At 34.6% G+C, this 25,191-nt stretch overlaps 1 protein-coding gene across 1 annotated transcript in view; it reads right to left on the bottom strand.

The window, feature by feature from the left end:
- PTCHD4 (patched domain containing 4) overlaps window positions 1-25,191 on the bottom strand; it is a 174,060-nt gene that overhangs the window by 95,223 nt on the left and 53,646 nt on the right. The window lies entirely within an intron of this gene.

The raw sequence follows: 25,191 nt of genomic DNA, 5'->3' as shown, positions 1-25,191 counted from the left end.
AAAATAAATTATTAAACTTCATATGGAATTTTGTTTACAAACTAAAAAGTTTCTAAATAATTCTTTCAGATAAAAATGATAAAAAAATTATGAAAATTAAAATATTAGGTCATTATTATTTTTTCAGTTTCATGTTTTAACAGTAAGAACTATTTGTGTATTCCTCACTGTGAAAGACAGGAGATATACACAGTTCTTTCCTCCTCCTCAATTTTGTTATTATACCTTTTTTCTTACATTTTTAAGTTTATGATAGTTTCATTCTATTCTGTCTGCAATCTCAGAATTGGTAAATTTGGTTCTGTATTTAAGTAGCTTTATCATGGTTTCTCCTTTTTGAGTTTTTATTTTGATTCCTTTTTCTTATGACATTTTATAAAGGAGTTTCTTTTATTGAGAAGGGGACATGTGTGTTATATTCCGGAGCTGTTACACACAGGAGATCATCTGTCTTTATTCTTAATGACTGAAGGACAATTGGGGTAATTATGACTATTTTATTTCTTTCATATTTCTCTGTTTTTCCTCAATCACAGCTTATCATTATGTTGATGCCTTTGTCTCCTTTTCAATCATCCTCTCTCTAATTGCCTTCCTATTTTTGAACTTTTTATTTCATTTTGTGTGATTTATTCAAGTCTGTGCTCTACGTTTCTAAATGTGTTTTCACTCTTTTATTTTATATTTTGTTGTTTTCAAAGTAGCTCATCTCTCTAATACTGGCTTGATTTATTTCCTTCACTTTTTTTTCCCATGAGCTCTGCCAGTTTATTTTTCCTCTTTTTTTTTTTTTTTTTGCCGTCTCTTCAGTTTTTCTGTTTCCTTTTGTATCTATTTTCCACATTTTTGTAATCCTTAGAGAAGCCATGGTGTTTGTAACTTCTATGGAGCATGCTTTGAGGTTTTTCTATTTCGAGGGATAAATTGCTCTTCAGGTAGAATTTCATCATCTTCATTTTACTTATATTCTTTTCTCCTTTGTCATGTGTGCTGGTGCCTCTGTAGTTATGGAGTGGAGACCATTCTATCTGGAGCAGCTATTGGCTGAACCATAAGGGGATGGTAGCAGAGGTGAGGTGGGTTTACCTTCAAGTTTCAGTTTGGGCTGGCCATCTTAGAATCTGCCTCACTAAATCCTCTATGTCCTCTATCCTGTTGTGCATCTCTCATTTAGCTTTGACATTCAAGAGGTCAGTATAGCTTGTGGAGACCATTCTGAAATGATGGGTTCTCTAAATTAAGAGGTGTCCCGTACTATTCCCCCCTCCAACCCTCACACCCAGGTTTACCTTCATCAACGAAGACTACTCTTTCCTTTGTTCCATTTTCCCTAACATGTCACAGTATTAGAGTAGGTTCTTATGGATCATTCCTCTGGCCCTCTCAAGCCCTGCTTCAGCTTCTACATCTCATTCTGCTATCAGAAAGATGGTGTGAGCTCTTCTAAAAACTGTGACATTTAACTGTCAGGAAATCTGCAACCTGCCACAAAACCAAGGAGATGGACTCCTGTTGACTCTTTTTATCCTCTCTTGCCTGGTCCAATATAGCAGATATTCTTTATAATTCATAGTTGGGCTTGTGACTGTGGTTGTTTTTGGTGGTTTGTAAGACAGGGAAGCAGTTAAAAATGTCTGTAGAAGCATTTCTATTTGGTAGAACTGCCTGCCTGTGAAGCTGACATCAGGTTCATCTCTCTTGAATTTTATCCAAGAAATCCACAATTTGATTTCTCTTCTTCACAGAACCTTTATGGTGCTTAATGTAATCAGTTTGGATTACCTCTTTTTTCCCCATAGTAAGTGCTCAATAAGAATTCTGAATGCAATCATGAATTAATTCATGAATGTAGTGCAAGCCAAATTCCAAGCAAGATTATATTATCTTTGAGGGCATCCAAGGCATATCAAGATAAATAACCAAAAATTTTTTAAAAGACTATAAAATACTATGTATTATATACATGGCAAAGCAGAGAGTGAGTCCTTGAAAATTGAAGAATTAATTATATGCAATTTAATTAAATAAATATCCTCAACATCACTCAACATCAGGGAAATATAAATCAAAACCACAATGAGATGTCACCTCACTCCTGTCAGAATGGCTAAAATTAACAACTCAGGAAACAATAGAAATTGGTGAGGATGTGGAGAAAGGGGAGCCCTCATAAACGGTTAATGGGAATGCCAACTGTTGCAGCCACTTTGGAAAACAGTATGAAGGTTCCTCAAAAAGTTAAAAATAGAACTACCCTAAGATCCAGCAATTGCACTGCTAGGTATTTATCCAAAGGATACAAACATTGTGATTCAAAGGGGCACATGCATCCCAATGTTTATAGCAGCAATGTTCACAGTAACCAAAATATGGAAAGAGCCCAGGTGTTCATCAACAGATGAATGGATGAAGGAGATATGGAATGTATATACAATGGACTATTACTCAGCCATCAAAGGAGTTAAATCTTCTCATTTGCAATGATATGGATAGAACTAAATAGTATAATGCTAAGTGCAGTAAGTCAGTCAGAGAAAGACAAATATCATATGATTTTACTCATAGTTGGAATTTAAGAAACAAAACAGATGAACACAGGGGAAGGGAAGGAAAGACAAAATAAGATGAAAACAGAGAGGGAGACAAATCATAAGAGACTAACTATGGGGAATAAATTGAGGGTTGCTGGAAGGGAAGTGGGTGGGGAGATGGGGTAATTGGGTGATGGGCATTAAGGAGGGCACTTGATGGAATGAGCCCTGGGTGCTATGTGCAACTGATTAATCACTAAATTCTACCTATGAAACTAATAATACAGTATATGTTAATTACATTTAATTTAAATAAAAAATAAATAAAAATTAAAAAATAAAATCCTAAAAAAGAAATTAATTGTAATTTAATTATATAAATATAACAAATAAATATGTTAAATTAAATATAGATACATTTGAAAGATTAATTTTTTAGATTTCATATTTCTGAAAGTTAATGTAAAATAAAAAAGTAGACATCAAACTGCCAAATAACTGACAAGAAAAAGACCAGAAAACTGTTTCAGGTGAAATACAGGAAGGGAACAAAATTGTTTGGATACCAGTTTGTGAGTTTGTTCTTAATTTGCTTTTATTTGGTTCTACAGTAGAAAAAAAGAGTTTTCAATGTTTAAAATAATAAGATTAAAAAAGGCTTTAATGATGCTTTGTAATGCCAAAGTGGGATTTATGCATGATTCAAAAGTGCTTCTGAATTTCAGAAGAGAACGGTTTAGTTTTCAGTAGCTTAAATATTTAATTTTCTTGTAGTTCATACAGATATTCTGGGAGCAATTTAAAAGGAGGACATAAAAGCAATTTTAAAAAGTATGTATTTTTTCTATTTACAGAGGCATATTTGGTATATCCAGATTTGAAGTGCAAATAACTGAGATTTCCAAGTTTAGTTTTTTATGGTGCAACTGTATGGCAAAACTCAGTTTTTGTGTGTAATATACAATTTTGATAAATGTCTAAGGATATATTAACATATTAAGAAAAGACAAAGAAGATGGTGAATTACCAAGAAGCTCAACAAATTATGCCAATAGTTTAAAGAGTTATGAAGTTCAAATTAAAAAACAACAAAATATTACTGTAATCTAGGCTAATTTGTTATTCTAATCTTAGAATTTAGGAAAACAGGAGAATTCCAGTTTTTCCTTTATAAAATACTACGAATCATAAATATTAAACATTTAGCAGTAAACCAAATGAAATTTTAACTCAATTCCTATGTAAATTCATGACAGTTTCACATATGTAAGATTTAAACAAAAAGAATGACCTATTTCTTCATCTTGTATTATCATATATTTAAATACATTTCTAGATACTAATACTACTATCTAGATATCTATTCTAGAAATGAATAGTGCTATAAATTGTCAATAGTTTTATTAGAAATATATTTGCATTAGTAATGTTTCTAAATAAAACTTTAATTACTATTGATTTCATAATTAATGATGACTACAAAAAATTGAAGGATTCCCTGCTTTGCCATATATTAAATTAAATCTTAAATACATTGATTTAGGGTAATTACACTAAATGATTCTTTTAGATAGGAAAGTCTATTTCATATAAAGATTCAGTGCAGAACAATAAATACTTGAAGAAAGGGCATATAACGGTATGGTTTGAGACAGTATTTGCCAATGATTATACATCAGAAAGCAAAATAAATATCAAGAAATTATAATATGATTTAGTGAATAAGTTAATGTATAGGCAACTTGCAGCTATGATCTAAAATTAAATAGATGTGCAATATGACTTACGTTGGAGAAATTTCAAAAGTAGGGAAAACAATTACATAATTTACAAGTCAGAGTTTTCTTTAAACTGTGACTAAAGATAAATTTTCATATCTTCTCTTGTGTTAAATTTTCCCTACAACTTTAATAGGAGTATAGGGTTAACTCAGTTCTTTGCAATGAAATGTATAATATGGGAATTTCAAATAATTCCCATATTTCACAATTTCAATTGTGACTATTTCATTACATTTTTATTTATTTATGAGAATTGATTTTTATTCATAAAACATATCTTTTCATGTGACTCTTTGGGATTATTTTCAGAAACTTCTTATTGACTCCTGCCTTCTTTATGTATAGCTACCATTTTTACTGCTTCTTCAAAGTAACACCATTAAAAAAAAATTATGCTGATAGGATTGGCTTTTTACACCTTAAATAAAAATTGCAAAAGGCCACACACAACACAAAACAAAGAACATGTTAAAACTCAGAAATGGTACAAGGACAGACATCAGGACAATGGAATTTTATGGAGTACCTAGCCAGAATGCTCTAATGTTTTTGGATAGTAATAAAATGATTTGCGGGATCAAAGGAAATAATAGATTACAAGGCATTGTATGAAAACCACTTATGTAGTCAAAATATTTTTAGAATTATAAAGTTAGAAATATGTAAAAATAGAGGAAGAATAATTTATGATGTAATTATTCTCATTCAACTTTTTTGACTTAGGAGAAATCCTTTATTAAATGGAGGGTGAAAAACATTAGTTTTAATTAAATAAATTCATGCTGATTCAATTGCTATTTATATCATATCTCCATACTCAAATAACTTTTTATTGCTGTGCTCTATTTTTCACTGTTCACTTACGGCATAGAAAGCTTAACATTTCAAAGATTTTCATTCAAATACACTGATATTTTTAGCAATATCCATGGAGCCTAAATTGTGAAAATAACCTGTGGTGATGTTATTTTACATTGAGGTGAATTTTTCTTTTTCAAATGTCATTTGCTCTTTTGGCTTCCTTGATTTTTCAGTATCTAAATTATTTCTGATCAGAGCCAAATAAGGAAGACCTCATGGTAAATTTCAATCTATATTAAACTGGGCAATTATATGTATGTATATATAATAATATATTATTATTATATATACTGGAAGGGATGGGAGGAAACAGAGGTTCTATAATATAATATTATAATATAAAATATATAATATTATATTATAAAATATATAATATATTATAATATAAATATTATAATATAATTATATATAATATAATAATCTTAATATTAAATATACATTTCCTTTGATCAGATGAGAAATATATCTGAGTTTTGAGAGAATCTGGTACAGTATTAGTTTTATTTTTAAAACATTAATTAGTCTAATAGCTACCCACAAAGACATGGAACAGCAATATGCTTAGTGGTAGAGAGCTTAGGTGAGTCACAGCTCCTGTGTTTGTGCTCTACCACCATCACATACTATCTAATAGGACCTTTGGCCAATTATCAAAATTCTTTCTCATTGTTCTGATCTATAAAACATTCCTTTAATGGATTATTTTGAACATTAAGTAAATTAATACCTGTAAATTATTATCATTGGGACATTCTAAGTGCTGAATACACGTTAATTATTATTCAATCTCCTTTGTTCATTTTTCTGACTCCCTGACCACACAGTTTGGCTTGCAGAAGTGTCTTACATAGGTAATGCATTTCTAAGCATTACATTTCAATGCAGTGTATTGATCACCTGATGACAAGTCCCACCATTCTCTATTGTCCTATGTCTTTTGCACATACAATTGTAAGCAGTTTTTCTATGAGGTATTTGTATTCAGAGCCTTTTGATAAGGATTTATGTGTGCTGCTCTTGGCTATCTTCATTTGTTTTACAAGAATTTTTTTATACCTTACCATTATCAAACCACCGGATCTCTTTTGACTAGTAGAGCTGTATTACCCTTTCTCTCAATCCCGTTTAATCAAACTAGAACCTGGAATACTACAAAGAATGATATTTTGGAACTGTAAGCTCTTAAGACTCACCATGAGAATTATTTTTGTTTTCTTTCATAATATATATATCAAGTTGTATGGTAGGATCACCAGTATAGTTTAGTAATATAGTGGTTAGTATCTTTTCAACATTCTACATTTGGACGTGAGAATTTAGTCCTTGCAAAGGAAAAGCATTTGTTTAAGCACATACTCCACATTGATGATGTGGTGGTGTCACACTCTAGATAAAGTTATTCTATTGCACCTTGTATTTTGAAGAATTTTACTTCTACATTAATATTAAAGTTGTTGTGGTTGCTAACCCTTTCCTTTCAGAAGGAAATGACAATATTTCAAAGGAAAACTAATATTTGGCCTATAGTAAAAGCAATCTTGAAAAATTTGTATTTAAATATTATCTATTGAATTAGAAATTGAAGATAATGAGCAAATCACTACCTAAAAAATTATGTGAAAGGTAAATTTGAGTTAGAAGGCACTTAATATTAAATATACAACACATATACATCAAGAAAATATTCAGAAGATGATGGCTTACAAACAGGGCCCAGAATGATATCCAGGAAATAAAAGTAATACTGCAGCTGATTTGGATTCCTCATATTACAAGATTGTTATTTGGATTAACCTGTTAGCTGAAAATAAGAAAATATAAAAAATAAAGCACATCATCTGAAAAATCAAGAAATAGCTGCAAAAATAATGGAGAACTTTAAGGCACATTTTAGGGGCAAGACTGAACCTAGAGTAATAAGCAGAATTTCATAGGAGTTCCATTTCTTCCTCGAGTGATTTTATTAATCAATTAATTTAATAATACTGCACCCTTGGGCTTCAGGTCAGTAGCTGGAAGGGATGGGAGGAAACAGAGGTTCTATTCTATGGGCTCTGCAAAGTGAGATGTTTTACTGAAACACCTTCCCCACCTCAAGCTGGGACCTCAAAGGCCACAGATTCAAAGCAATGATATACTAGAACTAACTACTACCTCTCATTCCAAGTCACAGAGCAGATGATTTTATCTGTGCTGAGCACAGCAGGAGAAGAAAAATAAAAAGGAAAAAAAAATCTTAAAAGTTGTGTTTATAGATGAGTCTGTGTATATTTATAAATTGGACATCATAGTCTGAGTTCGGAGAATTGTCAGTGAAACAAATACAAAGCACATGTTGACATATTCTAGTGAAACTACAGAAATCCAAAGATAAAAAGAAGTCTTAAAAGCAGTCAGGGGAAAAAACAATAAAAAATAATAGAATAAAATTGATGGAGAATCATCATCTTCAATGTAGCAAAATAATTCTATACCCAGCAAAGATAACTTTCAAATATCAAGGAAAAAAGACACACTCAGAAAAACAAACAACCAAAAAACCCAGAGTTATTCACTAACAGAAAGAACATCTTTGAATATACTAAACAATTTCTGTTATAAAGAAAAAAGGGATTTTAGATATAAGGTTTAAGATGCAAAAAGAAATAATAATAAAAAAGCAGTAGATATGTGGGTAAAAATAAAGGATCATGAACTATATAAAGAAGTTATTATGAGGTTACATAATAACATCCGAATTAAAGACAGAAATAACACACAAGTCAGGAGGGGTTCAATGGAGTTTATGTGATCTCCTTATTTTTTCCATAAGAAAGACAAATGAAAGTTTTAGTAAATTTTAGATTTTGGTAAATTAAGTATAAATACTGTAATTTCTATAGGACTCACAAAATTGGAAGCATACATTTAATTCAAAGTTGCAGAGAGAAAAAATGAAATAATAAAATATCCGAATTCAGTCCAAAAGATGGTTAAAAAGAGTAAAAAAGGGATATATATTGATAGAAATATGTGGGCCATCTGAGACAAACAGAAAGCACAAAATAAAATGGTAGGTTTATTAAATCTGAAGACATATGAAATTGTATTAAAGGGATTGAAGAGATTAAGTTCTTCAGCTAAAAGATAGAAATCATTAGGCTGGAAGAATCTCCACATTTAATGATCTGCAATTTACACAATATATATAGAAACCTGAAAAAACAGAAATGTTGATCCAAAAAAACAGTAAAATATACTTAATAAATATGAGCAAAAAAGATTCTGATGAGCCACATTAATATCAGAAAATGGATTTTAAAGCAAAACCATTTCTAGAGATGGAAAATCAGCTTATACTGATAAAATATTTAGTTCACCAAGAAAATATAATAAAATATATATTTGTATGCACACTATAACATGGGTGAAACTATAAAGAAAAGCTAAGAGCTCATTACCTTAAAAGTCAGGATAATGGTTATCACAAGGGGGGTAGGTGTGATTAGACAAAGAAATTCAAGAGGCTTTAAGAATGTTGGTGGCATTCTATTTCTTAATCTGAGCAGTAGTTACACCAGTGTTAACACAAAAATATTAGTAAAAATAGTATACATACAGGTTTTATACAGTTTCTGCATGCATGGAAATTCTTAATTTACTAAATGAAAAAGCAGGCTATATTATATATAATTAATATAATATAATATAATATAATATAATATAATATAATATGTATATATATATATAAAATGTAACCTGGTTGTAAAGATCTACATATTTATCGATAGATACAGAGATATAGTCAAAAGATAAACTTGAAATTTTTATCAGTTACCTCTGGATGGTGTTTTTATACTTTCTCTTGCAATGTTTTCCTATAATATACACTTTTTTTTTTTGAAATAAGGAAAAAAAACACAACCTACCACTCAGGAATATAATATAGGGTTTATAAGAGAGAAGACATTGGTAGAAGGGTATGTGTCAACCTTGAAAATGGAAAATGAATAGCTTTGTGAAAAGTGAGACATGGATACTCAATGGAAAGGAAATACTTGGAAAGCAGCAATGCTTAAAAGGACTTCAGGGTGAGTATGGACAGCAAATTAGATGGAAGCTTGCAGTGTAATGTGCCAGGAAAGAGCGCCAATGCTATTTTCAGTTGCAAAAGCACAAGTACCATGGCACAAAAGAAGGACAGGAAGCCTCTTTTTATATATATTTGGAAAATCTGACTGTAAGGCAACAATTTTATATCAAACTACTTTTAGCTTAAACTAGGTACAAGGAAGAAAATAGCCCTTGTGACCTAAATATGATTATGATGATACAGAATTCTCCAATTAAATAATTTTTAATTCTTGCTTCATTGAGGGCATAGCCTCTATTTTTGCTAACCCCAAGTTTTACCAAGGTAAAACCTGTATATTTGAAAATTCTTTAGGGTCTTTTTCAAAGGACGTATATCAAAATAGCCGTGTAGGATACAAAAATAAATCTTCTTAGGAAGCTTATATGCCTCAAGACTTTGAATTGTTGGAGAAAGCAAAGAATTATATGAATATACAGAAATTATAAAAATAAGAGAAATGAATCCTGACACAAGACTGGCCTCTAAATAGAAATGCAGTGTGTAATGTCCACAGAACATTGTGAACATAAGATGTCCAGAATGACTGGCCAAATATAGCAGCAAGTGTCTATGCCTCCCACTGATAATCAAGTTTAGGTAGGCAATACAGACTGCTCCTAGACCCACTGATGGTCAGGAGTTGGATCCAGTGCTCTTGAAGAAGGTTGGTTGGCAAAAGTTAGGCAGCAGATTGAGGCAGACAGCTGGACTTTGGGGCGGAGTGGGGAGAACTTCAGATCTGGCAAGATATTGGGTGCCTATATGGTATCTAGCAAGAGACTGAGAGGCTTGGAAGGACATAGAAATCCCTCATGGTATAAATATAAAGACTTTAATTGAGAGACTTACAAACATATGGGTAGAGCCAAAAATAAGGGATGTTGAGGTATCTAGAGATTATCAAGAGCAGGAAGCTCTTAAAAGTTACCACTTTTAAGTCTAAAGGAATAAAGGGAGGAAATGGTACAAAAGTCCAGTAACAGTTGTAGATAAGGAGTGGCTGCCTGTCAGAAGGTAAAGTTGTCAGAGAAATAGTGCCAAAGTGGAGAGGGAAGGAGCAGGAAAGAAAGACCTTGACATATTTCTCTTTCTGTCTTACCATCTCCTGGTCATGCCTTTTATTGGCCAAACTCAATGCAAAGCCAGAGGACAGGGGAGCCTCAGTGCAGCAGTCCATTGGAGTCTGCCTTTTAGAGCAAAGATCAGAGAAGAGAAGGATAGAGAAGAAAATGTGTTGGTGATGATGGGGAGGACTAACAGAATAACCAGAGCAAGTGCTATGCGAGGAACCCAGGGCAATGACCAGTTATGTACAGTGGGCCAATATGGCAGAGATGGCCTTCATTCAGTCGGTCTGAAAAGAATTTTAAATTACTTCCTACATTGTACTTCCTTCCCATCACTAGTTGCTGAAGATACAAAAACAGTAAGTTGATCCTTTCTAATGAAGGCTTTGCAGCCTAGGATAGAATTGAAGATAGGCATGTAAACAAGGGTACAAAGCAAAAACGGAAACCATTCATTCTTGGGTTTGAAGTCAATTAAAAATGCCACAGAGCAGGAGACATTTAAGCCTTGAGGATCAGAACAAGGAAGATATATACAAGGAAATGTCTGGACAAAGGAGCAACATGAGACAAGAAATGGCCTTTGTGTTTGGTTTTGGTCAGAGCAAACAATGTGAAGGAGATTGGAATTAGAAGCCCATGGGTTTCCTTTGAGAGGCATTCTTCCCTGGCCAGACTGCTGTAGAAACACAGCAGTGCTAAGCTGAGTAAGCAGATGGTATGTTGGTAATGGTGTTTGGGTAGGATGGGGGAATATAGGAATCCTCACATAATGTGTTACTGCTTTAGGGTTTTCATCTTTCAGGGTAGGATTAGAAAGAATTAGCAGAATGGGCAAAGGGATAAACAGACTGGAATAAATAGCACACCCAAAAACATATCATGGAAAGTTCATGGGGGAACAGAGGGATGAACCTCAAACACTTGGAAAACATAAAAAGACGGTGAAGCTCTGAGGACTAAACTTATCTGATCAATAAATAATCCACAGATTATTTCTAGTCCCAACAGAAACACTATTTATTTAATTCATTTACTAGCAGAGTCAGTGATATTGAATCATCATATAGATAAAGCTTACCAACCAAAGGAGGTAGCCAACATAGAATAAGGTCCAACAATGTGAATATCTGTACTGTGTACACAATACTTTCCAGGGAAGAATGACACCAAATCTAGAAGGCATGGGTGGGCAATTTGGCAACATTCAAATTCATCAGATATCATTGTGTTTTAATTTATGCTCATCACAAAGCCTTCTGAGTAAGAATTGGCCTTTCTTATATATCTTGAGAAAAGAAAGCCTTGGATATATGTAGACCATTTTTTTGGAAAGATTAGCAGAACAGATATTTTGGCTAATATTATCTCTTGTCAACTTAGTTAATGGGGTTCTTTCATTGAAAGTCTAGTTTTCCCACTGTGCCTTTACAATACAATTTCTTGACCTGTAAGACAGACATTCTAATCCCAGAATACAGTAAAATTACAAATAATTCTACCCCTTTGGAGTCTGTTGGCAGTCTCACTCAGTTTCCTTTGGCAACCATACAACCTCATTGCCTCCATCCCTTTGGATTTTCTGCATCTTAAAAATAGGTTAACTTGTCTATAGGAGAGAAAGTTATAGTCTTAAGTAGAAATCACACTTCTAGAAATACTTCGATAAAATAACTACAGGAAATATGTGGATATAACAGTTGATCAAAGCAAAGCCACCCAGGCTGCAAAATAAATTTAGTTCATCTCAAGTTTAGTTTCAGCCTTCCATTATGTTATGAAGGAGGCACTATGGAATGGTACAGAACTGGAAGTTTTCAAACATTTGTTTTTTGTTTTTTAATCCACAGAGATTTCTCCTCAAACTGAATCTTTATGGTAACTTGTCATGTAAGAATATCAGAGTAAAGTGCATTGTCAGAAGCAGGAAGGAATAGCCAGGAGTTTTGCTGGTTCAGTGTTTTTCCAAGACCCATAGTCCTCACACATACCAAGGAGTCACCAGGGCTCAGTTTGAGAACAGTCAACAGAGTCAAGGAATCTGCGAGAAAAAAATTAAATAATACAGGTTCAGATCTTAGCTTCATAACCAGACTTGAGAACAGTTCTGGTGACTTTATTTCCTTATTTAATAGAAACAGCTGCCCACGTATCTCTGGGAAAATAAAGAAACCATCTTCATGACAAAAAAGGCCATGGGAATACTTTTAAGTTGCATGAAACACCAAAAAAAATGATATAACACTTAGACTAAATTCTTATATGTGGAAATCCGAAATCCCCTCATTACATAGCCATTTTCAATGACTTTGTTTAAAAATCATTATTCCCCTAATTTTAAAAGAACACATAAAATTTTATACACCTTTATATCTGTTTCTAAAAAGTTAACCTTTATCTGCTGTGAGCTAGCAAATTACAAGTCATTCATTCCAGAAATAATTATTGAGTTCATATTATTTTTGAAACATTGTGCCAAAACAGTGAAGTACATAAAGTTGTATTGACCTTTGACCAAGACATAGGAAAGGAAGGGAAAGGTAACAGAATTAAGAGTGAATCCATTAATTTACTCTTAAGTATTATAATGAGTCCTTATTATAGTTATCACAATCTCACCCCAAAATCTACAGGTTAGGTGCCTACAGGTCTCTCCTTTTGTGTATGTGTGATCTTGATTTGTTTTCATTCAGTGAAATGACCCATTTAACCCTCCTGTTTCCTTTTCCTTCCTCCCTTCCTTCCTCCCTTCCTTCCTTCCTTCCTTCCTTCCTTCCTTCCTTCCTTCCTTCCTTCCTTTCTTCTTTCTTTTCTTTCTTTCTTTCTTTCTTTCTTTCTTTCTTTCTTTCTTTCTTTCTTTCTTTCTTTCTTTCTTTCTTTCTTTCTTTCTTTCTTTCTTTCTTTCTTTCTTTCTTTCTTCTTTCTCTCTTTCCTTTCTTCTTTCTTCTTTCCTCCTTTTCCTGCTAAATATTAGCTTAATCTGTGAAAATTCATAATGAGAAACCTCACTAAAATGGAGATGGCTAGGTTTCAGAACTCTCATATCTTACCACTTACTCAATTGCAGACCCAACAGGAAGAGGTAGACTTGGCCTTGTGCATGGATACTACTTTCCTATGCCTTGTAAAGAAAGAAATGCTTTCATCTGCTCCTTCTCCACAGTTCAGTGGGTGAAAAGTCACCATGATTCCAACTCATAGCATACTTCAATGGACTTTAGTTTATAATAGCCTTCCCAACTTACACTTTTCTCCTTAAAAAGTGTACCTTTTCTTTGCCTCCAAGACTTGCTCACAGTTTTGCCACAGCTTGGTTGTCTAGATTGCAATTCTCTTTTATTCCTGAATAAACCCATCTTTTTCTGGTAAAATAAATGGCAGTTTTTGTTTTTGAGCTTGACAAACCTATTCCTATACCCACTTCTTTGTGATAAAATTATTTCCTTTTCTTCATTGTTTGGTGTGTATCATTGACTATTATGGTTTATCATGCTTTTTATTATATGATCTCAAAGAATATTAGGAAATATTCTTAACTAATATTTTGTTGACTTATATGATGAAATACAGTATTTAATTTAGGATGTTCCACTCTCTGTAAACAATCATGAGAAATATCCCTGTCCAAGACTCAGTTTTTTTTTTTCCAAGACTCAGTCTTATTCCATGTAGGCCAAATCAATGAGAGAAAGCAGTAGGAAAAATAGCAGCATATTCTTTCTATGAAATTTAAATCCAGGATTATAACTTCTCTAAGAGTACACAGTGGGATTCATAAACTGAAGCTTGAATAATAGTTTTGCATTGGTCTGGATGAAGAGATGGCTCTATCATTACAAAAGAGACCAACCACTAAGACACATATATTTGATGCATACATAAGCCACATTGTTCTAGGAAGGCAGGTAGGAATCAGTGCACAGGAGTTCTTCAACTCTTATAAGCCTCAGGCTTGCCCCTAGCATCCTCAAATCAACAGAGGCATTTTCTCATTTTTCTCTGCTAATTGTCCTGTTTTGTTAGGTGACTGGATGTGAAAAGAATTGAATTTAGAAAGAAAGTGTCAAATTTTCAAATGATTTTTTTTCTGGATGGGACTTTATTTTCCCTCAGAAAAGTGAAGGCATAAGTCTGAATGCAGTTTCACCATTCAAATTTCTAGTTTATTTATTGATTTTAATTTTTTTAAGTTTCTAGTTTAAATTGCAGCATTTACATTGCTGTAGCACTGCAGAAAATCCCAAATCTGGTTGCTAATTGTAGCTTTTGGGCATTAGGAATATTTTTTTCCTGGAATGTTCTGACATGACAGTCAAGTCAATTTCAATTAATGAGGATAGCTCAGGTTGCTTGTGATAGAGATGTGTTTGAGGAAGGCTTAGATGTCCGTGCTGGAGAAGCAATAGTATCTGACATAGTAATAATTCTAGGATATGATGAATAAATTGTTGCCTTTCATATTTCTCTAGCTGCTTAAATACTCAAGACTGATTCACTATCTGATTTAAGAGGTAAAAAGCAAGAGCAGAGCATATTAGGCAGCATGAGGCATATTTACAAATCTTTCCATTTTAAAAGTCTAAAGTAGCATCAGCTACCCTTGAGATAAACAGTACCACCAAAATGAGTCCATATGCTTCTCACTCTGAGTAAAATTGTGTTATGTAATAGTACTCTTCCTCATTCCAAAACTCCAACTACCAGTGGAGGAAGCTTGTTTGTACTAAAAAGTGCAATAGATGGAGGTGGATTCCAAAGAAAATGCAGAATCTTAAGGAGTCAGGATATAATTACTACTAATGTTGGACAGTGTATACAATAAAAAGTACATACTATTCAATATTACCTGAAATTCTTGACATAAAATTTGACTTTTTACTAGTTATGCCAAAATCTACTCCCTCCCCACATCCTTTAAAAGGTCTACGGAAACCAATTAGTGAAACAATGTTTTAACGTATTAGATATTTCTGTTCCAGAAAGTCCATTTCAAAAGCCACAAAAGAATAACAGATATCAATATAAGAAAATTAGAACTAATGAATAACAGAAAAAAATAGGGACATTAAAATAGCCAAGCTGAAAAGAACCAAAAGCTCAGACTTTTCTTGCTCTATGACTTCTAACAGTCACAAAAGCCATCAATAAGTCAATTTTGCAAAATGCCTACTATGGACTCTTTGCACTAGACACTGGAAAAGATGTTAAGTAGACCCATTCTAGCCCCCAATGAATCTGAATTCCAGAAAATAAGATGACATTTACTCTAAATGTCAAATGAAACATTGATTAAAGAATATAGGTGGAAGTGATGTAAAGACCAATCAGTCCAACTTCCTTATCTAATGAAAGAGAAAACGTGGGAGGCCCAGGGAGAAGTCACCTAGCAGACAAGAGGCAGGGACTGAACTGGACTTCAAGTCTACTGACTCCGAGTCATAAGCATAGGGATATATTTACATCATTGGCCAACCTTTTCCCAAAGGAAGTAACAGTTAATTACCAAAAGCAGGGAGGCTGCAATTAATGGGGCTGAGAAATAGCTCCAACTGAACATTCTTGATGTCATAATAATAGGTCCTGTCTTTTCCAGCAATGAGTTACTTTGGGAAGGCTTTTGATGGCTGTAAAACAGGCCCTGTGGTAAAACCAGTTTACTGAGAAATATTTCCAATACCATAACATAATCATTAAAAAACCTTTAGCCAACCATCAAGTCTTAGAGATCTTGTTGTATGCTAAACACTATGCTGGTTCTTGTCTGGGGAAGTAGCAGTTCCTAGGAAGTAACACCTTAAGTCCCTGGCAAAACCTTTCCCTTCCTAAGTCCTGATACTGCCTCCTACAGAACCAACCCAGAGGAGCAGCTATATACACTTTTGATGAGTTCTCCCAGTTGCCTCCCCATCAATAAATCCCCACCTATCATCATGATCTGCTTAAGACATTAGTTCTAAAAATTTTGACTGTGGCTCACATTAGGGAAAGCATCTTACATTGTGATCTATTATACACATACAAAAGTATGATGCAATAACACTTGACTATGTGCAATGCCATCTGATATTTCTTATTCCTTTCTATTTTCTTTTTTTCCCTTAAGTGAAATATAAATGTGGATCATGATACACTAAATTGATTTAGTGAATCTAATAGATCATAACCCATTTGAGAAACACTGGGAGACCATTCATTAATTCCACATATGTTTATTGAATGCCTGCCCTAGGACAAGTACCGTTTGATGAACTGGAGAAAAGCAGCAAATGGAAAAATGAAAATTTACATTCTTTTGGGAGTTATGTTCCATTGTTGGGAGATAGAGAACAAATCCAAAGGTAAACTATATTGTATATTAATGATGAGCTCTAAGGAGAAATGAAACAGAGAGGGAGATAGGAAGCATGGTGAAGTTATTTGGGACAGAGTGGCCAGGAGAGTCCCTATGAAGAAGGTGACATCTGTTAAAATCTTCAGGAGGTAAGGAAACAATTCTGCAGATGTCTGAGGAATAGCATTCCAGGTGTAGAGAGAGAGACCAATTGAACCTGTGGTCAGAGGGTAGCAGATGCCAGTTTTGTTGGGCCTTTGCAGATCACTGAATGTTTATGTCCATTAAATTGGTTTAGATGGGAAGCAATTATAGGATTTGGGGTAGATAAGTGATATGATCTGACTTATAACAGAATGACTCTCCCAGGTGGGACCATTGGTACTGCAATCAGATCATACACTTCCCCTCACCGAGCAATCACAAAGGCCCAGGATTCCCAGGGCTTTGCTAGAGACTCTCATTCCTAGACAGTTCTGTACATCCCCTCATCCGACCGTTTCCTCATCCCTCCCATCCTTCTCCTGTCCTCTGGAACTCGGTCTGTCATCACTAAGATTCTCTACCTCCAAAATCCCTTCCCCGAATATAATCTTTAGCTTCTTGTTTTAATAAAAGCTTGCCATCCCCTGAGTACACTGCTTTCCTGCCTCTCTCCAGTTGAAGTCACTTTGACCTCCCACTCCTCCTGTGCTATTGGACCTGGAAATTTTATTGGTGCTATCCTGTACCCCATGGAGAGTCAAAGAGGTTGTTTGTCTTCCTTAAAAACACCTACTCCTTTGAATGTAGACCATGTACTATACAAATTATTCTTTTTTTGAGCATTCATTTACAGACATCAGGATCAATTTTTCTCCTTTGCTAAAGATTTAACATGGAACTCTTTGTGTGTCAGTGGCCATTACAAGTCTTGTCATAATTTTTCATGGATTCAAATTTCACAGGGAAAATCCATTCTATATTTAGGCCTCTTGGTCTTTTGAACTCATAATGTCCCCAATTCTACATTTGTCTTCCAGCTCAAAATGAGCAAATCATTGTCACTTTCAAAAGTAATGATCTCTTCTCAAAACCTTTTGATCAAGCATCTCTAGAATTCATCTCTTTCCTTTCCAGCTTCTTACGTTAAGACTGGGTAGCAGATTGCATTTTCCAAAGATGGCCAGAACAGTAGCTCCCATTCCACATGTTCTGCAATGTGACTTTGCCTCTCTCTCAACCCTCTGCCACTGTCGCAGGAGGTAGAATCCCACTATCCTGCTTTTGAGCCTGGGCTAGCTTTTGTGACTGGCACACAGTCGGTAGAATATGGTTGATATGATGCTGTGCAACTTCTGTATCTAGGCCAGCATTTTTTGCTTTGCTCTCTTGAAACACTTTTGCTTGGAGCCCTGAGTCTCCACATAAGAAACCTGACTAACCGTGAGAATATCATATTAGACAGGGCACATTCAGATGCAATGTTCAAAATTCCCAGCTGAGATTCTCCTTCAGAAATCCCAGACATGGTACCAGCCATGTGAGCAAAGAAAGCATCTTAGAAGTAGCTGTTTTGGCCTCAGCTGCTCCAGCCTTTGAACATTCTACCCTCAGCTGAGGCTCTAGACATTGTGGAGATGGGAAAAACTGACCTCACTGTGCCTATTCCAAATTATTGAGCCACAGTACCCATGAACATAATAAAATATTTGTTTTACACTACTAATTCTTGTGGTATTTGGATATAGCAATAGATAACTAGAATAGACTTCAACCTAAAATAATTTTCTGACCTCACAAAAATACATAATATTTTGACCCTAGCAGTTTTTCACTATGATGACAATGGGAAGAAGTCATTGTCTTTATTGTTTGGCTTAGTTTATGTGGGAGACATAGTTGATACACAATGAATAATCCATTTACTCTCCTACATTTCCCATACTTCCTTGAGTTAGCTTATGGTCATATGTGTAGTTGTGGCCAATAGAAAATGATGATAAGTAACTCTATAACTTTGAGTATAATGCAGTTATAAGTAGGTGTGGTTTCTCTACTCTCTTTTCTGTGTACGTAGCTGGGATTGCAAACTCAGATAAAGACAAGATGTTGCATCATAGAGGTATCCTAGATCCCTGAATCTCTGCTGGAAGAAAGTTCCCAAAGAAAGCTTCCTGACCCACCCTAAAATGCAGTATAAGCAAAAAATAAATCTTTGTTGTGTTTATCTATGTTTAAGGCATTATTTGTTATTGCAACATGGTTTAGCTGACCCTAACTAGTAAAATTTTCATGACCTGTCATCATAGTCACTCTTTTGCATATACTATAAATCCGCTGTGTTTTTTTTTTCCCAGGAATTTTTTCTCAATTAAATTCATGTCAATGCCTACTCATCTCTAACCCAAGCAGCTATCCACGGCTGGGGTGGCGGGGAGGGTGGGGGAAGGGATGTAGTGACTCAGCAATAATGCTGAATTGATTTGTTTTTAAAATTCATGAACATAAACTATAAGTGGGTCCTTGTGCTTCTTAGCTGTTCACCTAACTTTTCTTTAATTTGTTCTCCAGTTTCCAAAGTGACTCTTTTAAACTCTCTTCACTTTCCTCAAATCAACACCTCCTTCCCCAAATCTATTCTCACTGATGGCTTGCTTCATATTTTACTGACAAAGTTGAAGCCACATAAGAGAATTTCCACCTGCTCCCACCCCCACATGTACCAGTCTATCTGTATCTGTCCATATATTTTGCCTTCTCTTTTCTTAACTGTAGATGAGCTGTCTATGCTCTTATATAAAGTCAATGACTCTAGTTATGCTCTGAATCCAGTCCCATCTCTCCTACTGAATGACATTGCTTTTGCAGGTTCTTTCTATCTCTGCTTTACTATGAAGCCTTCTTTGCTGTGCATCACAATTAGCATACAATCGTTTCTCTGTGATGCAAAACTCCTTGGAAAAATTATAATTACTCACTGTTTTCGCTTCTCATCCTCCAAGCTCTATTGAATCTCTTTAAATTATCCTCAGCACTCCTCCAGAGCAACTCTTGTCAAAATCACCAATGACCTTCAAATTATTAAATCCAATGACCAATTCTCAGTTCTCATTGGACACAACTTTTTTTTTTTTTTAAGAAAAAGATTATTTATTTATTTATTCATTAGAGACACAGAGAGAAAGAGGCAGAGACACAGGCAGAGAGAGAAGCAGGCTCCATGCAGGAAGCCTGATGTGGAACTCAATCCTGGAACTCCAGGATCAAGCCCTGGGCTGAAGGCAGATGCTTAACTGCTGAGCCACACAGGCGTCCCTGGACATAACTTCTTAGCAGCTTTTGGAACACCTGGTCTCTAACTGCTTCAGAAAACACCTTCTTTACTTGGCTACTGGGACACTATTCTCTTTTGACTCCCTTACCATCTAACTACCTCATCCTTCTTCATGTCATTTTCTGAGCATCTTCATCTTCCCAATCTCTAAGCATTGGAATGTTCCAGGGCTCAGATAACTCTGAATTCTCTTTTCTATCTGTATTTATTGTTCTAGTTGATCTTATCAGATCCCATGGATTTCATTATTAGCTATGCCATGATAAATCCAAAATTTATATTTCCAGTTCTAGCTTAAGATTTTACTTCTGCACCTGATCTACAAACTGTCTTATATAGCTAATTCCACATTTTCCCACTTGGATGCTTAATAGGTATATCTAACATACCAAATAGAAAAGTAAACTCTTAATATTTTCCTCCCCAACTTATTCCTATCATAATATCCCTATGACAATAAATGGCAACTGCTTTCTATTAGTTATTCAGTCCTCAAAGCTTGGGGGTCATCCTAGACTCCTCTTTTTCTTACATACCATATCCAGTCCTATAGCAAATCTTACAAATTTTATTTTCAAACACATATGCTGAGTCCAATCCTTTTTTTGCCACTGTCTCTGCTCCCATGGTATTTCAAATCATCACCATGATAGCCCATGGATTTTTGTAATAACCTCTTACATGTCTCCCTATAACCATTCTTACTCCATTGCAGACTAATTTCCATATTGTAGCCAAAAATGCCTTTAAAACATAAGACAGATCACACTCCTGTTTCAAATGCTTCAGATATCTTTCCATCTAAGGTATTAAGTTTTCTGGGGGTTCTGGGTGGTTCAGTTTGTTGAGTGTTGGACTCCTGATTTTGGCCTAGGTCATGATCTCAGGGTCATGGGATTATGCCCCTTTGGTCTGTGCTCAGTGGGGAGTCTGCTTGAGATTCTCTCCCTCTACCTCTTCAACTCCCTCTGTTCTCTTTCTCTCTCAAATAAATAAATAAATTCTTAGAAAAAAAAGTATTAACTTCTCACTGCTCTATGACTTAATTCTCTACCATCTCCCTACCTCCATCTAATAATACCCCAGACAGTTGCCCACTGTGCTCCAGCCACACTCTTTTTCTTGGGCTTCCTCAACTTCACCAAGAGAGGTCCTTCTAAAAGACTTTGCACATATAGTTCTCTTTGTCAGAGATACTCTTTTCTCAGATTGCCACATGGCTACTTTACTTCATTTAGCTCTCTACTTCAATTTATTTTTTTTTTCTTAAAAAGTTTTTTCTCTTATCACTAAAGCTCTTTATCCTTTTTCTTGCTTTATTTTTGTACTTTATACCACTTATTTGTTTATTGTTGTATGCCCCCCCTTTGCAGGCCTACAAAGTGAGATCTACTCAGATAACCACTTGACTGGTTCTGTTCGATACATTTTACTCTTGAATCCAAAATACCTGGAACATAGTACGTGCTCAATAAATATCTGAATGAATTAATAAATAAATGAATATGGAGTTCAGTTTCAGATAATGATTGAAAGTCTCATATCTGGAAATGCTGGGTTTACCTGAACAAAAGAAATCATGTGCATGTGTCCAATGTCTTTACTCACTATCTTCACTACCTATTTTCCAAGCTGCATTGAACTTCTTTAAATTAGTTTCAGCACGGTCCCAAAGCAGCTCTTGTCAAAATCACCAACAACTAAAGTAAGACTCCTGGCATATGAAACAAACTCAGGATAGACTGTAAAATAATAGTAAACCAAGGCTACCAATGTCTTTGCCAACTATCCACAGATCACCAAGATATAGTGGGAGCCAGGTTGGTGCCTGTATGTACTATTAGCCCATATTTCTCCTTCTAGAAAGAGGGAACACATTCACACAAAGCAAATGGAGTGGGGGAAAAAGGGCTGACAATGAGTTATAAATTAAATTAGCGGCATTCTTACTTGTTTATGCTTGTTTATAGAAAAGATGTTAAGCTGGAGCTAAATGGGATAATTTTAAGTGTTTTTCAAAAATTATTATAAGTCTGGATTTCCCTTATCAGACCTTTTACAGAGATAACACATATGCCTATGATCATCTCCTTTTCTAAATCTAAATCTGGAACATATAATTTGAAAGACACAAATTTACTTATGGGGATAGCAGAACAAAATATAAAAATTAGTACAGGTTTAAACAATGCAGGATATAAAGGTACAGTATATATACATCCTAAATGGCACCAGGTATATTAAGTGGAAGAATGGTTAGAAAAATGAACAAGCAGATACAGTTTCAAAGGAAGATAGGTGGTCTGAAATAAGATGGCTGAAGAACAGAACACGATAAGCAACATACCCAGTTTTGGGGATAGGTTATGATGAAGATAAATGGTTTGAATCTTGGAGCACAATGGAGTAAATACTCACTACCTCAAACAAATCCTTGTGTGAAGATAGGAATAGAAATAAAGGTTTACCAGAAGAGTTGGACTCCTTCCCCTTACACTCAACTAACTTTAGATTATGCAATTTTGACACCATGTAAGCTGAAATCAAAGGACTACATTCAACCAATGCCACGTGCACCACTAGAAGATATATATCTGCCAAACTCAACTTACTGATGCTCAGTATCATGTTCCATCTCATCACCTTCATAGAGTTGTACTCTGTGTGCAATGCTGTGGTTTTTCTGTTCTAAAGCCCCTCTCCCTGTCTGTCTGTCTGTCTCTCTCTCTCTCACACACACATGCACAGACACACACACACACACACACAGGAAGTCAACAAAGGAGAATGGAAGTTAGAGGTTGGAAGATAACACACACCTTAAATGACTTTATAAAGGAATGACCGGATTCTAACTTCAACTGAAAATGAAATAAATAATATTGTAGGATCTTCAAATTTTAAGATTGAAAATTCCAAATCCTTCATCTAATATATAAATAACTGCGACAAAAGAACTATATATAACTGTCCAATAAGACATACAAAGTCAGTGGAAAAGCTGGGATGAAAATCCAGATTTCATAGCCCTGTGGGATATTCCTTTCATTTCACTAGTTCTCGATCTTGGTGTCTTTATTATTACAGGTAATTTTACAAACAAAACAAAGCACAACAAACAAAGCCCCTCTTGATGGACCACTTATCTTAGATAAGTATATATTGATAGGCTTATTGTTGTTGTGTTTTCAGTACATATCAAAAAAGTTAATTTCGGAATATTTTAAGGACTGAATTCTAGGTATCCTGAAGAGTAACCATTCACTAGGCTTCCTAGAATCTGCACCTACACTGTCCAAGATTAAGTTATGATCTTAAAGGTCACTGAGACAGAAGAAAAGTGAGAAACATGTGTGTTTCAGGATCCTGGCATTTTCTTCAGTGTTGTGGCTTCCAGTGTTATTATTTCCTTAAGGAATGAAAACACTACTTTGATTTGGTAGTGTCTACAATACAATTCAACATCACTGGAGACAATTTTTCTCCTTATTTGTATAGAATATGTAATTCTATATATTATATAGCTTTCCTGATAAATCTTTCCATTACCAATTAGATTGCCACAGTTTTAGAAAAAGCCCTAGTAGGTTTTAAGCTATCTAATTTGTCATTTTTTAAAAAGATTTTATTTATTTATTCATGAGAGACAGAGAGAGAGAGAGAGAGAGGCAGAGACATAGGCAGAGGGAGAAGCAGGCTCCAGGAAACCCGATGTGGGACTCGATCCTGGGACTCCAGGATCACGCTCGGAGGCAAAGGCAGAGCCACTGAGCCACCTAGGCGTCCCTAATTTGTCATTTTTGAATGAGCCATGCTTCATTTGTGAATCACAGTGAATGATTCTTGCAAATTTTATATTATTTCAAATCAGGAGTCCAAGCTCAAAAAAAATATAACAAATATAAATGGCTCAAATCTAGACTCATCCTTGTCACTGGTGCAAACAGATTTTAATATAGTTCTTCGTGAAAAATAAAAACCTTTTTGTTAACCAGATGAACATGCATTTAAAAATGATATGCAAAATCCAGGAAGACTTTCAATTTCTTAAAGCCAAGGTCTGTTCCTATTTATTGTTGAATCCAGTGCATTTAAAGTTTGATACACATAGAGCATTTACTATATGCTATAAGCTTTAGGTATATTCTACTACATTCAAAAAACAATTCTTTGAAAGTTATACAATTATTATCCTTATTTTATACAAGAGGAACCTGTGGTTTATGGAGATGAATAAATTTACTGGGACATCAATGAACTTGAGTTTCCAGATAAAGAAATTTGGCCCCAGCAACTTATGCCATAAATACATTTTGCAGTATTCTCAAAGATGTTTGTTAAGGTGGAAATGAAAAGGGCCCAGGTCACCTAGAAGACCTTCTGACCACATACCTGTGTCTTTTTTATTTAATAATAAAACTATAATTTATAGCTGATTTTAGTATGGGAAATGAAAAGCAATTACTGTATAGCTGAAGATTCTTCTGCACATGTCAGTTCACCACCTAGGTGCCATTATTACAGCTCATCCTCCAAATCACTGCATGCAGGGAATTATTTCACATCTGACAGAACTCTTTTGTAGAACCACAGATTTCACCATTATCATGACTTTTCTGATACATTCCATCAGTCTTGTTGCTGATCCATCACTCATCTTTCTTCCCAGGCTTGATTTTTTTTTTTTTTTGCAAGAACACACACACAGACACACAGACACATACACTTATAAAGCATTTTCTAGACATTTATGTATGTTTTAAAGAAAACTTACAAGAAGGGACAATCTTGACTGAGGAGGTCATTAATTGTTTTCACCAGAGATGAAAGAAATTAGGGGACACATCTTTAGGTGGTAGCAGAAGGTTTAATTTATAAGGAGATAGGGAAATGGAGTATATTCTCTATAAAAACTTTGAAATGAATGAATAAACCAAGATTAATGAAGAAGTTCCTTGAGATTAGAATCTATCAGTGGTTCTTCAAATTTTCATCCTATGCTACTCACTCTTCATCATCACTACTTGAAGATGTCCATTAATATGAAGCACAAAATTTATTCAAAGTAAGTTTTGGATCTCCATCATCCCTGACCTATAATTTTCGAAAAAGCAGAATAGAGAATTCCTATATTATGTAATTTAGAATATCCGACAGCATTAAATTCCCTAACATAAATGGGAAGATGAC

Source organism: Vulpes lagopus, chromosome 1 (assembly GCF_018345385.1).
Source record: "Vulpes lagopus strain Blue_001 chromosome 1, ASM1834538v1, whole genome shotgun sequence".
In the NCBI taxonomy this organism is placed as follows: domain Eukaryota; kingdom Metazoa; phylum Chordata; class Mammalia; order Carnivora; family Canidae; genus Vulpes; species Vulpes lagopus.
The sequence above is the reverse complement of the archived record's forward strand: the minus strand, read 5'-3'. Positions and strand labels throughout refer to the sequence as shown.